The sequence below is a fragment of the Chlamydotis macqueenii genome, chromosome 1, assembly GCF_036417535.1.
Source record: "Chlamydotis macqueenii isolate bChlMac1 chromosome 1, bChlMac1.mat, whole genome shotgun sequence".
Taxonomy (NCBI): Eukaryota; Metazoa; Chordata; class Aves; order Otidiformes; family Otididae; genus Chlamydotis; species Chlamydotis macqueenii.
In genome coordinates this window covers 22637931-22654677 of record NC_141556.1, presented here as the reverse complement: position 1 = coordinate 22654677, position 16747 = coordinate 22637931, and the positions used below count along the sequence as shown (strand labels likewise).

The window sequence follows — 16747 nt, the reverse complement described above, 5'->3', positions numbered from 1 at the left end:
GCTGAAGCTTTTGAATGTTCCTAATGCTCATTTAGGGTGTGACCCCATGCACCTTTTTCTTGGCAGCAATGAGGCCTTAAGGAATCATCTTTGCTAGCATTATACGTTTATTTACTGCAGTGTTCGTCATGCTGACCCAATGGTTTGTAAGGCTGTGTGGAAAACTGGACCAGTTCACTGAGGCAACTGAATTACAATTTGGCAAGAAGAATGGCTATTTAATGCACTGGTCTGGTTTACCATAAGAACCCCCAAAAAAGGGTCATAGCACGAGTGAAGAACCAACAGAGGATGGGAAATTGTTACACGGATGTACTGTAGAGGAATAGGTGCATAGGAAGTCCATGCGGATGCATGTACTGAGGTGGTACCAGCAAGGCCTAGTTTAATCCAACTGCTAGGATTTTGAGCTGCTAACCAAATCATTCTTTGGAACTGTATCATCACAAAGTGTGGTTACTAGCATGGCTGGTGTGGGTCACTGCTCTTTAGTCAGAGTAAGTAAGCTGCCTGGAAGAAAGTTACCTCAAATTTATATGAACTGACTGTTTCAGTTAAAGATAAATCCTTCTGAAGCAGGAAGTGCATCACTTGATTTTTCACCTGTCTTTTCATTTGTGATACAATATCTCATTTAGAGAGTAACATGATTTTTTGCAAATTATAAAAAATAGAGGGGAAAGAGACAGAGACAAGTTGTACATTCAATGCAGCCAACACTTTTTTATATTGGAAAAGGAATCTTTACTTCCTCTTAGCAGCAGCTTTTTCAGCATCCTCAGGGTTTAAGCAGGTAAAAGTCCTTCTTAAAAAGGAATAACACTGTATTTTTCTTTGGGCTTGAACAGAGTCCCCATGGGTAGCACATGGACAGGGACAGTTCAAGCCACTGGACTGGGAAAACACCTGTAGTGTAATTTCATTATTGTAACATAGCTAAGAGAAAAGGGATACCTCCTGCATGAACATTGTCAGCCTAGCTGCTCAGACACAATAATAAGCTTATTATTTGCCTGTTTGTTCACAGTTGACTCTGTCTTGCATCAACATGCAGGTATCAGTGTCTGCAGATTCAAAATTTGAAGATATTAGTAGAAAACGACATACTGAGTGTGTGGAGGGTGTTACATGCAGAGCTTGCATACACAGACCTTTAAGTTTTTTGCCATTTCAATTTAAACTTAGTAAACCTCATATTTCTGCTTAGTAATTTTGTTCATGCCAAGTTTGAAGTATTACATTCAACAGATTTCTGAGTTATCCAAGAAGAAATAACAACGGAGCAATTTTCTGAAAGTATGAAAACCACAGGGTTCTCACAATATTCAGATCATTAAAGAAGAACTGAATGCATTTCCTTTTAACTTTGGAGAAATGTTCACATCTGAGTGAACAAGCATAAGAATTTTCAGCTTATATAGTCATATTCTGGAAAAATTAAATTGCTGAAAATGAAAGAGTAAAAATCCAGGACGCCTTTATTTAAAGGTCTGTAACCAGAACACAAACATCGCAATAAATCACATGCAGAAAATGAAATGTTGCATATCAGCTATTTTAAGAAAGCCTGTTTCAGGAAAAGATGTGTAAGCTTGTACATTGCTTGAAGCTTATTATAAGATTCTACTCAAGTTAGAGTACTTACATATGCAAGTGTATATAAGCTACTTTTTTTTAGATGGAGTCATAATTATCTGAAATTATATAAAATAATCACCTCCTAGTTGCATGTCCACTATTGCAAACTAGTTTCTACAGTAAAACAAAGAAATCACTATGTAAACGACAGAAAACATGTAACAAAAATTAAATTTTAAGTACATCTATATGCAGGATGTTTACCAAAATACATTCAAGTTTCTGTCCTGAAAATCAACAAATAGACAAAGATGTTCACAAATGTGATTTCTTTTTGTTTCCCTTACACTGTAGAAGGCTTATACTAGAACTGACATTCAATCTTTACTACTTATCGGTAGTAAAAAATGTCTACTATACAGGAAATTACTTGTTCAAGGAGTTTTCAGAGCTTTTGTTTGATACCTTTAGTGCAGAAACAACAAAAGCCAGCAGTTTCTCTGCCAGTGAGGATGAGTAGTTTTTTGTGCATTCTTTTAACATTATCTCTGAAAACTGAAAGCAATAGGGGTAATATAATAGGCATACACTTCAATATTAGGCACCAGATCTCCTTGAAAAAGACAGTTGAAAAAAAATACTACTATAAAAAAAATTATAAAGGTTTTTGCCTGTAAGTATGCATTTTGGCTCTGCATTTTTATGACATTTTCAGGAAGGAAGCAAAGAGGACATTGTGCTTCCCAAAGGAAAAGCAAAGCTTGACAATTTTCCAGGGTTGTTGGGGTTTTTTTTCATTAAACAGAAAACAGAACTGGTGAGGAAAGCCTATAAGCATCATCTAATTTGAGTGTAAATGTCTACTGCCCCTCTGTGGCTGTTTTTAGAGTCTCTTGAGGTTTTCAAACAAATGTAATTAATAGCTGATTAAATTTACCTGATATAAAGAATTAGCATAATATATATCTACCATTTGAATCCTGCATCATCACTCAAAATTCAGTCTAGATCATAAACAGGTAGTGTTTCAGGACTATTTCAAATGTAAAAGATCCTAGCAGTAATGAGAAGCAGCAAGAAGCAGAAGCAGCAGTTGTGACATCCTAAAGAAAAAAAAAAAATTAGTCTCTAAAGCATAGGGTGAAGTAATGTCCTCTGGTTTTGAAAAAGTGTCTGCACATTTCCAACCAGTTTGTATTTCACATCTAAAGGAGAATTTAAACATCCAAAAGAAAGCTCATCTGTTTTTTCCAGCTATATCAATTGATCTAATGAAAGTTATCTTTTCCTACAACCAGGTCCATTAATATATAACCACACTTTGAGGGATTTAGTTAGACCTTTGCATTTCCTTGGTCAGGGTAGGGATATTACCACAGATCTCTCTGCTAGCCTGATTTGTGCAAGGACAGTGGAGGAACCAAACTGCTAGCAAGGTGTGCAAGGGACAATATGTATGGGTCTGGATGGTCCTGCCAATTGCTCCAATATAGTGAAGAACCTAGAATCCAGACAACCCTTAAGACAAGCAGAAAGAGACAAAGTTAGTCCTAGGACGTACCCAAGAAGTATTCTGCATGTTCATTTGTAATAATGCTTCCATGTTAACTTCAGGTTTATTACTTTCATCTTTAAAAAGTCTCTCCCACTTACTCGTAGTCCACTGTATGAGGTGCTGAGTTCCTTCAATGCTTTCCAAATCTAATGAGAATCAAAAAAAATATTTTCCATTCTGCAAGAAGTGGCCTGGAGTTGGAGACAATCCACTGATTGTTTCTGCCTACAAGCAGCCTCTTTTCCCCTACTGCAATGTGCAATGTGCAGGGCTCAGACAATACTGGACACAACATGACTCCAGGCCAGCTGGCAACATTTTTGTGCATATCCACTGCAGGAGTCAGACTCATTCTGTGGTGGGAGCCAAAAGGACATTTTCCATTAGAGTCCATGAATCAGGACTATGAAGTTAAGCATAATTTGAAATTTATGGAGCATAAACCCTTACACTTGGCATTGCCTGGAAGCAGATCTCGATGTATTCCATGGCTGCTGCTGTCATCTAGGAAAACGCCTTTAGCAGCTCTTAAATTTTATTCTTTGAAGGCTTTTCTTAATACTGTTACACTGAAAAGCTGGTTTATTTACTGATTTTACCTGTGAAAAATCCAAAAGGGCTATCCTTAGCAGTATAGTCTTGAGAGTTACTAGCACCTCACATCTCAAGCTTATCTGTAGATATTCCTGTCTAATTTTTAAGATCAGAATAATATACAAATACTATTCTAAAAAAAAAACCTGCATATGAAAAAAAAAAGAAGCATAGAGAAATATTAGAAAGCTCTGTCCTTTTCTTCTGTGCAAATGGAACAGTATTTTGAAAGACAGATGATATAACAGCTCTCTTCAGGGTCTTTAAAATTATGCAATGTGTTCTTATGCTGAATCCTGGTGGAGTTTATGTTTATTTCTCATATTTAGCTTCCCAGCTGAATTTCAGACAGCCATATGTATAATATCATCATGTATTTTTATGACAGGCACATGCAATTCTTTGAAGACCATTTGCTGCTGTATTTCTGAAAAACATGCAGCTCCTAAAGATGTTTATCATGTGGTGTATTGCAGACAATATAGATTTCACAGTTGGGTTCCTAGTCTAGGATGGCTTGCGATCAACATCCAGATAAGAAAGGTTTCATAAAGCCTTAGGTCTCCCTGTCTCGGATTGTATTATCTTTTAGTTTCTCAAAAATGTCAACATCCTTTTAAAAGCTGCTACTGCAATGGATTTACAGAAGTGAATCCTGCACACTATCCAAATGGCTATCCCATGTCCTGAGTATGAAGATAAATTCCTTTCATTTGTTTAAAGCATATGAGGCATTCCCATCATTAAGTTCCATTTGGTCTTGCATTAGGGAACATATTTTTTAAAAAACAGAGGGAGCTGATGGATTTAGAGAGCACATCTGTAACTGAAGTCACCACAGCTAAGATATTCTGCATCCTGTGGGCTTTAGGAACATAGGCCTGTATGATGCATTCCTGAGTCGAAAACAGAAAAAGGGGTCAATAAGGGAACAGCAGGGACTATTAAATGCCAATGAACATCCTTATTCAGTATGATTACTTTTCAGACACATGCACAGACAGCAACTGTAGCACATACAGCAGTAAACATGTATCTTGTCACCCTAGTTATTTATGCAACACCACAAAAGTCATAGCTACAACCTCAACCTGACCATTTTGAGACAAGCTGTTGGTCTCTTACCTCACTGCTGTTGATAGCAAGAATTACAAACCTAGGGAGTCTGATGCCTTTCAAGAGCCCAACCGGTTTCCCAAACCTGAGTGACCAAAGAGATTCTGTGTTACTATCCAGACCCAGAAAGGTGGGGTAGGAGTTCCTTGATGATTCTCCAAATTCTTCTTCAAGAACAGTGTTTTCAAGACAGCTTTGTTCAACTAAAAATGTGTAGGGTTTAGATATGCTCTCTTCCAAATGATAAGCAATTTTAATTGGGTTTTTTTAGAAATATTTGTTGGCTTAACTGTTTAGGAAGCTTTAAAACCACTTGCAGGAGTAAATCTACCTGTTTTGGTTTGGAAAGTTACAGACTAAGGGCTAGAAACACCATGTGTGCAGTTCAGGCCAGTTTCATTAGCTTCAGTAGGATGAAGTGTTTACAGCAGTTCACCAGAGGTAAGAATTCTTCCTTAAGGTATAGATGGATTCAGTTTAATATGAACAAAGCCAACACTGATGACACAGTAAGGAATTGTCAGGCTGAGTGAAAAAGCTTGCATTATCTGTAAGCTCTTAATTAAGACTCTGTTCCACCTTCTCAACTGGTGAGTGTTTTATCAAACCTTAGCGTTTTTCAAAATCCAGAGGGAATGAAAGATTCAGTAATACTTTGCATTTCAGGCAGTAAGCTTTGCCTCAGCATACTACTAGACAATGAGATCTATAGTAAAGTTTATATTTCTGGATACAAACAATTGTTCATTTATTAAGCAAGTCTTTTGTCAAATATTCTCCAGCCCTTCAATTAATAAACCACACTGAGAAACCAGCATCATTTTAAATTATATCAGCATAAAATGGCCTTGGCGCAAAAGTAAAGAAGTTAGACAGGTAGGATTTTTTTTTTTTAATTAAAGATTCCATATCCAAAAGGACAATAAGGCTTTGAAATAAAAGTTTCAGTGCCAATACTTGCATTTAGTAGACATGGTGGTGGACTTGATGATCTTAGAGGTCTTTTCCAACCTTAAAGATTCTATTATTCTATGATTCTAAGATTATTTATACCTGGCATTATACTACTTATACCAGTGCAATAACAGGTCTGTAAAACTGTGGTTAAAAATCAGTCTTTCAGAGGACTGTACAAAGTTACCTATTTCTAACTGTGGTAGCCCTGTAGCATAATCTTTCTTTTAAAAGTCTATGTAGTTTCATAGAGGTAGGTTTGTCCAGTTCATCAAGCTTTTCACTATATAAAGATAATATCTTATTAATTGTAACTTAGATGGTTTATTTCATATGAGGTTGTTGTGTAAGTACATATTCATCTTGTACATATTTATGTTTCCAGAAGGCTCGAGACTTCTCTTCCTCCCTTCCCAAATATGTCCTTCACAAGGCAGTTCTCCATCTCCTTGCTTTCCCATTCCTTCCTTCTTTACTATAAAAGGTATCTAAAAAGAGAAACAGAAATAGAAATCAAGAATTACAAACATTAAAAAATAAAATTCCATACAGATTAAAAACGGACCACCTACCTCATTAATCAGCCCTACTGCAGTTTTTCTTAAGATAGCCTAGTCTCAGTATTCCGGGTTAAAGGACCTGGTCTCTTGTTCCCGCTTTCTTCTGTGTGCCAGGAAAGTAAATCTTTCTCCACAGTTCTTGCTTTCATTGACAACATGTAGGCATTTTCAACATGGAAATTCTCTTGTGAGTAGAACACACCAAACCCCATGTTGTAACATCCAATGGTGGGGGAAATCATATAGATTTCATAGCGGAAAGGCATTTCCTTGTTTGCCATGTATTTTTTTCTTTGAAGGCAGGACTTCAAATAGCCAGTTGACAGGACCAAGTGAGGAGGGATTCACACAGTAATAATTTTTCAGATGTTCTGGTAACGTGTAATTCTTGCATAAGTGACATTATAAACTTGAAGAAGAAGTCTGATAACTCAAAAGAGAGAATGTGGTGGAAAGTATCTACCTGCTGGGAAACATGGAAGATCCATCCAAACCACACTAGATCGTAGGTGTATGTAGATTTTTTTGTATTTTGTAAATAGGAGTCATAAATTTACTTTCACTGTTACTTAAAGAAAAATGCTTGGTAATTTAAAGCACATTTGACTTCATGAGGTTACATGTGTGGTGGGTCAGCTCTGGCCGGCTGCCAGACACCCAGATGCTCTCACACTCCCCCTCCTCAGCAGGACAAGGGGAAGAAAATAAGGTAGGGAAAATAAAGCCCATTTGTCAAGATAAGGATGGGGAAGTCACTTACCAATTATCACCAAAGGCACAACACACTGGACTTGGGGAAAATTAATTTAGTTTATTGCCAGTTAAAATCTATTTGAACAGTGAGAAACAAAGACAAATTAAAACAACACCTTCCCCCCACCCACACCTTCTTCCTAGGCCCAACTTCACTCCTTCATTCCCGACTCTTCCGCCCGCTCCAACCTTCAAGCGATGCAGGGGCATGGGGAGTCGGGGGCTGTGGTCAGTCCAGAACAGCTCCTCTCTGCCAATCCTGTCCTCTCAAACTTTTCCCCTGCTCCAGTGTGAGTTCTCCATGGGCTGCAGTCCTTCAGGAAATGTCGACCTGTTCCACCATGGTATCCTCCACGGGCTGCAGAGGAGTCTCTGCTCCGGTGCCTGGAGCACCTCCTTTCCTCCTTCTTCTCTCGTCTTGGTGTCCCAGGGCTGTTTCTCCCACATTTTTCCTCACTCCTCACTGCCATGCAGTGTTTTCCTCTTTCTCAAATACACTTTCCCAGGGGCGCTGCCATTTTGGCTGCGGGGCTCAGCCGTGCCCTGCGCTGGGTGGGTTGGAGCTGGCTGGAACCGGCTGTGTCCAGCACGGGGTAGCCCTGGCCTCTCCTCACAGAGGCCACCCCACTGCCCATGACTGCGCACGAACAGCCGGCACAAAGTGTCATATTCAAAAACGTCCAGTTTTGAGAATTAGTAATCTCTTCTGTTGCCAACATGAGTAGCTTCCTTGTATTCTCAAGGGAATACAGCTTTTATTCAGATGGTGGCATGATGAAAACAATTAGAGCATGAAAGGGTACAACTAATGAAAGATGGAAATACAAGGCTTCAGATCATGTTACCTTGAAATTATAAGAAAATTATATGGTTATATGTATTATAAGAAAATTATATGGTTATTTGATCTAAACATTTATCAACCAGAATCAACACCATTGGGGTGAAATATGAAAGCCTGAAGTACAATTCTGATGTGATAGAAACCAGCAGAAACTCCGTCATTTGGAGTTTAAGCAGATTTGTTCCTCCTAGAAGACCTAGAACAACAGGCAGGAGCCACGAATGAAACATCCTACAAGTGGGTCTGTATGGGTGTGAAGTATGCTGCGTATGACATCTGGGACTGAGGGTCTTAAAGAGTGGACTCACCTCTCATACATCACCTGTGAAAAGCACAAGAACTTCCAATATGTCTGCACTAAATATATACCACAATTTTTCTAAAAAGGGGAAATACTGCAAGGAGAAGAACCTTTGTAATCTTTGTAACACCAAGGTGCAAGCTGTAGAGAGGTGTGATAATCTGTCACTGAACACAAAACTGCATCCATGTTCACAGACACAAAAAGCTGTGCAGCAATGGACATCGCAAACACATCTGCATCTCTCCATCCCAGTCATGACACCCTAACCCCAGCCTTTGCTTCAACATTCTGCAGCCATTGGGAGTTGTTAGTAGGAGCTTTATATGAATAAACTTAGCAGGCATCAAATTAGCAGTGATATAATTTGCCAGAGGGAACCTCTGCAGATACCACTGCTATTACAGCTGCACAAATACGTTGTGAATAATTGGACAGATCAAGCATCTATCTGTTCAAGAGTTGTTGAAGAGTAGCTTACAGTTTGCTCAATTATATTTGTTATTCAGAGTCACTCAGTGGAAAATTAGATGAACAAGTTTTGCTCTGAAGGTTGTTGACAAGCAAGCAGTTCATACCGTCTGCAATTTGAAAAGTTTCAGTTAGATTTCATTGCTTATGTGGGTCACATGCTATTGGATCTGACTTCTGCCAGTATGAGTATTGCTCTTAGAATGCAGAATACATGAACATTTACTTACAAGTTCAGAACATAGATTGATCAAATATTCTCCAACATTTTGCACTTCAAAGTTAACATTTTTGTGAACATTCCTGCCTTCACAAAATACTGCAGAAAAATAATCCCAAAGCATCAGCAAAACAAATTTATCTTTCTTTCTTTTTTTTCAGTTTTTAGATTTCAGCTTCACTTTAGATTCATATTTGGGGATTAAATGTGCAATATTTGTTGAGATTAAATGCTAAATTTTAAGTAAAACAAAGCATAAAAATAATTTGAGACTATCTGAGCAATGGTGTATTTTCACTGCACTCATTATCTGCCTGCTGTAGATACAGTTAAACTCTGAAGCACTCAAATGCAGTGCTTTGACAATTAAAATGATATATTTTTTCCCTCCTACACAATTTTTCTGAAGCTGTCAGATGCCATTTTCTTTAAGACTATGTGGTGTACCTTACGTTTTGGAATGGGTAATTTGGAAAAATTCTGAAGGTAGGGAAGTGTGTATTTTTTTGAGGTCATATTATTTTCAGAGGTTAATATCTGAAGTTAAAATCTACAGATCCTTCCTCCTTGATGTGAGTCAGATCTTAGGTCTGCATCGAAGCAAATCAGAAATGTAGATGAAGCCCAAGCAAGGAACCAGATCTGATATTATTATTATTAATATATGATATGGAAAAATCCCTAATCTATGAGGTAATGTAAAATACAGGAGCATTTTTTACTCATTTATCCTTTTCCATGATTCAGAATAATCCATATGTGGTAAGAGCAGAGGTAATATCTAGGATAAAGCCATTAAAAAAGAAAAATAAGAAATTCAGCACCAACTTACCAAGGAGTGAACGGTCAGCCTCTCCAAGGAAACCAAGGATACAAAATGCACAAAAAGTAGATTCTACCTCACTGCTGTATTATTCTCCAGAAAATTTCTGGAAATGTGTTTCAGTTAAATCATGCACCAGCGGCAAGAGCCTTACTAAAATGAAACAGTTGGCAACATCAAAGAAAAGATAAAAACGGTGTTAACACAACTGTGGTGTAATCTCTGTTGCTCCTTATACTCACACCATCTGCCCAGGAAGAATAAACACACAAACAAAAAATCTAAGCCTAGAGAAGAGGATGTCACTTAAGTAAATGAATGTTCAAACTGCTGTAACTTTTATCTTCCCTTACTCAAAAAATATCCTCAGAGGGACTAGGGACAGGAGTTTTATCTCACTGAACTTTCCATTCTTCACCTTCAGTACACAAAAGCTGAGAAAAAAAAAAGTGGAGCTCTCAAACTAACAGACGAGAAGGCTCCAGGGAGACCTTATAGGGGTCTTCCAGTACCTAAAGGGGGCCTACAGGAAAGACAGGGAGAAACTCTTAAGCCGGACCTGTTGCAATAGGACAAGGGGTAATAGTTTTAAATTAAAAGAGGGTAGATTTAGACTAGATGTAAGGAAGAAATTTTTTACAATGTGAGTGATGAAGCACTGGAAGAGGTTGCCCAGCGAGGTGGCAGATGCCCCATCCCTGCAAATATTCAAGGCCAGGTTGGATGGGGCTCTGAGCAACCTGATATGGTTGGAGATGTCCCTGCTCCTTGCAGAGGGGTTGGACTAGATGACCTTTAAAGGTCCCTTCCAATCCAAACTATTCTATGATTCTAAATAATTTCTCACAGTTGTTTAACCTCTTTAAAATCTTGCCTAACTTCTTTAAACTTCCCATCTAAGTCATACTTTAAATCCCTAATACCACAACTACCTTTGGCAAACTCTCAGGCTTTATGTATTCTGACTGCTAGAAAACAATCCTCAGTGTTAAATCCAAATTTCCCTTGCTAGCATTCAAGGCTATTTCTTGTCTAGTCTCCAGTGGATATGGGTATGCTTTATTCCTTTCCTCCTTACCTATTTTATATTTTATCTTTTCCATGCTACAAAATTGATCTCCCTTTGTTCTTTAAGCTAAAGTACATCCCTAATAAAATTAAAGGGAGAATTCCAGGTTCCAGTTCCATCAGGAAAAGAAATGCAAGTCTCAAGAAAAGCTGTGATGACATTTGCAAGCTTTAGCACTTTTCAGCTGGCAAATTGTTATGTCTTGCATCTTGGCTGATTGCTTTCCTCCGTTTGAAAAACATTGGATTAGTTTAGAAAAGAATTTGTTTTATTTCTTCGTAAGTGAAGAACTGTTTTTATTTCTCTGGTGAATTTAATTTGTGTATTATGTGTTTTTAATTAGCAGCTCTCTGCTTCAAAACGTATGTTTCTTCAGATTATTGACATTAATAGACCACAGTATCAAGTTTGTCATGTCACAGTCTGTACCCATGAAAAAAATGTTATTGTATCACTTATGGAGGATTATACACTCTAAAAATAGTCAAGATGAAAAGACTTGTCAAGAAAATTATATTAGCCAAGATACATCGGAAAGAAGGTATCTCAATTATAAATAGGTTTAAAAACCAGTGTTACTGTTACCTTCTTTCAGCAAGAAAAATAATCTTTAAAATATATCTCATCTGATGCAAAGTATGCTAAGGTTGTGACCTATTCAGGTGACAGTTTAATCTATAAAGACTGCATTTAAGCTTAAATAAACCATTTTACTTGCCACTGTAGTAGAATAAGAGGGCATGGTCAGTGAATTATGAAGGGGAGTAACTTACTGGGGAATGAACAGCAATTTCTTGAATTTCATTCACACTACTGCTTGTATTTGTGCAAGTATAATTCTCATTATAGACTGTTCAGAATATGATTCATTCCCTAGCACCTAGAGTTCATGTTTCACATGACTCTTATTCGTATAAACCACACCCTGTGACCTTCTGCATTCTCTCCATTAGTAGGTGGGCTCTGCTTGTTTGGAGAGCTTGCATGTGCAGTATTGCCTTTGGAGGACCACTACTGGCACTGCATTTTTTAGCTGCCTCACTATTAATAACATCCCGATTCAAAGGCGGGAGATACGAGCAGGAGAAAGTTGCTGCTGTTGCTGGAGGCTTTGGGGGCTGGAAATGAGGTAGACTCTGCAACTGATCTACGGTTGACGCACCCAATGCTGCAGTCAGAGCTATACCCTATGCAAATCCCTTCTGGCCCTCACTAGCAACGATTCTGGGTTAAGCAAGCTGTTATCTTGAAAATGTTTTAAAACTGTTCTGGTTTTGTTTAGTGGGGGGGGGGGGGAGCTAAGGTGGTAGCTTCTGTAGGAAACTGCTAGAAGTTGCTCCCCTTTGTTCAGTGGACGCGGCCAGGCCTAGAGCGGACCCGCTGCTGGCCGGCTGAGCCAATTGGTAGCAGAATGTTCCGTGATAACATCTCTGCAATAATGTATTTAAGAAGGGGAAAACAGGAAAAAAAAAAGGGAGAAGATGTGAAGCAGCTCAGCGGGGGCAGAGAGGGGGAGGCGCGAGCCTTGTGGGCCATGCAGGCCTCACCCTCTGGCCTCCTGCCAGGCAGCCGACTGGGCCCAACTCGGCCCGGCCTGGCTGCAAGAAGTGGAGAGGAGATGAGAAATGAATAAGATGTAAAAAGGATCCTGAGAGGCGTCTGCCAGCCTGTTGTGAGGAATGGCTGCAGACGCCAAGGTCAGTGAAGAAGGAGGGGCAGGAGTGATGCGGCTCCTGGCCAAGATTCCCCTGCAGCCTGTGGTGAAGACCATAGTGGAGCATGTTGTCCCCCTGCAGCCCATGGAGGTCCACGGAGGGGCAGAGATTCACCTGCAGCCCATGGAGGACCCCACGCTGAAGCAGGTGGAGGCCTGAAGGAGGCTGTGGCCCGTGGAGGGCCCGCTGGGACAGCTGTTCTGGAGGGACTGAACTCCGTGGAAGAGATGACCCACGCCGGAGCAGTTTCACAAAGGACTGTGGCCCATGGGAGGGACCCCACGCTGGAGCAGAGGAGGAATGCAAGGAATTCTTCCCCCGACGATGATACAGCGGCGTAAAACAACACGTGATGAACTGACCGCAACCCCCATTCCCTCTTCCCCCCTGTGCCGCTCGGGACGGGAGGTAGTAGAGATAATGTTAAGTCCGGGAAGAGGGAGGGGTGGGGGGAGATTATCTTGTTCCCTGTCTCATTCTCCTGCTAGTTTTAGAAATAAATGAATAGTTTTCCCCAAGTCAAGTCTGTTTTGCCCGTAACGGTAACTTTAAGGATTTCTCCCCATCCTTATCTTAAACCTCGAGCTGTTTTTCTTATATCATCTCCCCCTATTCTCTTGGATGGTGGGGGGAGTGAGAGAGAGACTGCGTAGTCTGGTCCCCATTGGGGCTGAACTACGACAAAAACTTAATTTCAGGGTATCACTCTTGGCATTTTAAGTTAATTTATTGCTTTTTCCCTCATATTTCTCAACAGCCAGTTCATATTCATATACCTTTCTCACCTTGATCCTTCATTTAATTTTTACCTGGTAAAGGTAGCTGATTACATCCTTTTTAAGGTAGCATAATCAAAACCAGAATAATCAAATTAGTCCATATTAACAGATTGCTGACCAGAAGCAATGCTGTCACTTGGTACTACCTGGGAGCTTTTCAAACAAAACTGAATGGATGAGACAGATCAGGCTTTCTACTCGATATGATTCAAGGCCAGCACATGGATACAGCAGAGCAGGAGTCAGCAATGTATTGCATTGATCCCAAAGGCAAATACTCACAGAGCCAGCCTAGCTCTGACACCTTGAGGGAGGTATCTGTTGGAGCCCAAAGCTCCCGGCTACCAGTTTCCAGAGAGTTCTGGCTTCGGGAGACACTGCTTTACACAGATGCAGGTTGTTGCCAGCAAGGTGATCCCTGCTTTACAAAGCAGCATCTCTCAGACCAACTTGGCCAAAGTCACGGGCTTGGAATCTACTTTACAACAGGCAAGGGACCATCAGTCAGCAATTTGCCTTTTTGAGAAGCGTCACCTTGTGTCTTCTTGTGACTTTTAATCAATTAATTTAATTGCTAATTTGAGAAAGAAAGTAAAATGTTTTCTAGAATGTAAATTTCTAAAGGGTCAGCTCTTTTCCATAAACCTTCATGCAAGGCAGGGGCGTCCCTCTGCTGTGGAGGAGAAGCAGACAATGGCAGAGTCTCCCAACTGACTGCCAGTGGTCACCTTCTATGGATGTTCTGCTGCTAATTAATGTCATTCTATAGTTATTTTTTTACACAGAAACTTCTCTGTTTAATGCAGCAGATGGGCATACAATGGATCAAAGTAAGTTTTTGTGTGGCAGCTCTAATTATGGCCTTTCATAAGTTTTGTGTAGATGACTTTGTGACCTGAAAAGAAGATGTTTATGTAGTTTCCTTAATTTTTTACCTATTATATACATTTAAAATAAATCATGAAATCCTGTATTCTGTGTTAATTAAAGACACAGAAAAGACATAGAATAGACTATGCAAAAATAAATCAGATAGATCCCACATATTTTCTCACTTGACAGGCCAGAAAATACATTGCTAATAGGAACAAATACAAACAAATCTCCAAAGAGTGGTTCAGCAAATATCTTGGTCATGTGATGACCAAAGAGCAATTTGGCCAAGCTGTTGTGGCCAAGCAGGTTTACAGGCAAGCGACTGGTTTCCTTTTCCATCTAACTTCAGGGGAATTTCTGCTGATACAAAGCCAGTCTTTTACACAGAATCAGGCACAGCCACCACTCCTTGAATGGAGTAATATATTTCCATTTCCAAAGTAGCGCCTGTCCTAAGCTGCCAATATGTTGCTGCATTTCTGAAGCGTCTTACTGTTTACTTCAGTGGTGGGAACCTTTAGGGAGAGGCTGAGGGAACGCTGTCCTGTAGCGTTTGCCTATACATTTTCTATGACTTTACCTTAGAAAGTCATCATTCATACATTTTTGTGTGCACATTTTACAAACTGGTGGTTTATGAATGGTCTTACTTGCATACGAGGTAATATTATGAATAATTGATATTTAGTAATTAAGGATTCATTCAACCTTTTTTAGGTAATTTTAAGTGTTGTCAAGGTAAATTTAAAACTTTTAGAATTTTTGCAATAACTTTTTGTGAGGCTTTTTTTTTTCTTGATATATTAATAACTATATATTTAAGAAAGCTAGAGAGTAACAGGACCCCAAAACAAAAACATCTGTTAATTTGACAAGTGAAAACATGTTGCAGCACTTTTCTTCTGGTTAGTGTAAATAAACAGCTACAAGAATACAACAAAATATGTCATTTGTCTCAAGATAGTGATTATACTCTATAAAATTTTCTACAGCAGACATTCATTTTTTTAAAATGTTTTGTTACTATTTTGTTTCGGCTTACAGGGTAATTTTTTCTTGCTTTTTCATTTGTACAACTTAATGTTTTAATTTAATCTTGAATTTAACATTAGAAAAATATGAAACAAATTTGCATTAATAGAATAAAAACAGTTGAAATAATCAAGTTTTGTACAAAGTAATCAAAGAGGCACATGACTTAAAGAAAATAAAACAATTAAAATCTCTGGCAAATAATGAGCTAAATTTCTCATATTGCATTTACATTTTAGGGTAAGCAATAAAAAGTTAATAAACACTTGCTAGAAGAATTAATGATCCTTGCTTATTTAAATTACAAGCACAATATATTTGAAAGATACTGCAGGGAAAATGACATTACATTTTGCTTTCCTCTTTATTAGAAAACTCTTGCCCTACTTCAGCTATTAAGAAAAATCTAAAAAAAAACCACACAGTTTCCCCTATTTTGAGGAATAAAGGTACTCTGTTTTTCACATACTGTGCTAATTATGGTAAAAATGCAGTGAACATAGAAGGAGGACAAAGGTAGATGCCCTATGGTTTCAGAAATGCTTCAAATTGTAAATGGTTTTAAAGGGTTTACAAGTCTTCAGAGGATCATTTCTTAGGTGCACAATCTGAAGGACCTAGACATAGGGGACAGAAGAAGATGTTCAGGCAGACTGAAGAGAATAGAGCTCTTCAGGTAAGGAAGGAGAGAAAGAATAAACCAGCCTTATTGAGAAAAACAAAACGAATGAACCATGATCTCCTACAGATGTTTTCAGCATCCCTTTACCATCCTGCAGTAACAAACCAAGCTCTTACCTCTACATATTGTTTGCAATATCACTTCCATTGAAGTGCCAGAAGCTCCTCTCTTTCGCTCCTCTGTTTGATGGTGAACCCCAGCTCACTCTTCTCCTGCCATCTGGCCCGGAAGAACTCACCTGCTTCCGATGGCTCCATACTATTGATATGTTGATCATATGGATCAACCTGCATGTCAGCACTGACTGGCCACCTAACAGGCTAAGGAAAGCAGGTAATTACAACTGACCTTTCAATGCTGGATTAATGATATTGCTCTCCTGCCCAGCTCATGATTCTTGTAAGATGTGAACTTAATTATCCCAGAGACCCTACACCCTTGTCAATTGTAACTAAAACTGCCGAATTGTCAACATTATTTGCAAAGTACTGGTAGGCAAGCAGGTACATATGTCTGTTTTCCTTTGGAAACCAGGCTAAGCCAGCTTGAAGTTCCATTTCCATTTGGAGGATGCATTTCAAAACCGTAGGGGAATGTGTATCTGGAAGGCCCAGTGATAACTCTAGGAACTGGGCAAGGCGCTGGTGAGTACTGTGCCACCAGAGAAGCTCTGGCTGGGACAGTCAACTCTAAGAAGGGAAATTCAGTCCCTCACCTTATGTTGGTAATAATATCATATTTCATTTTTCAGCAGATTGATCTAAAAACTAGGCCTATGTAAAATGCTTATGATACCAAAGCTATTTCTGTGTTTACACTCAGCCA

General features: G+C 39.0%; 1 long non-coding RNA gene across 1 annotated transcript in view; it reads right to left on the bottom strand.

Annotated features, from left to right (window-relative positions):
• Window positions 1–7158: 7158 nt before the first annotated feature.
• Window positions 7159–16747, bottom strand: part of LOC147601986 (uncharacterized) — a 36340-nt gene continuing 26751 nt past the window's right edge. Inside the window, exon 3 of the long non-coding RNA XR_015257556.1 lies at window positions 7159–7955. This is a non-coding gene — a long non-coding RNA (uncharacterized LOC147601986). The remainder of the gene's footprint in view (window positions 7956–16747) is intronic.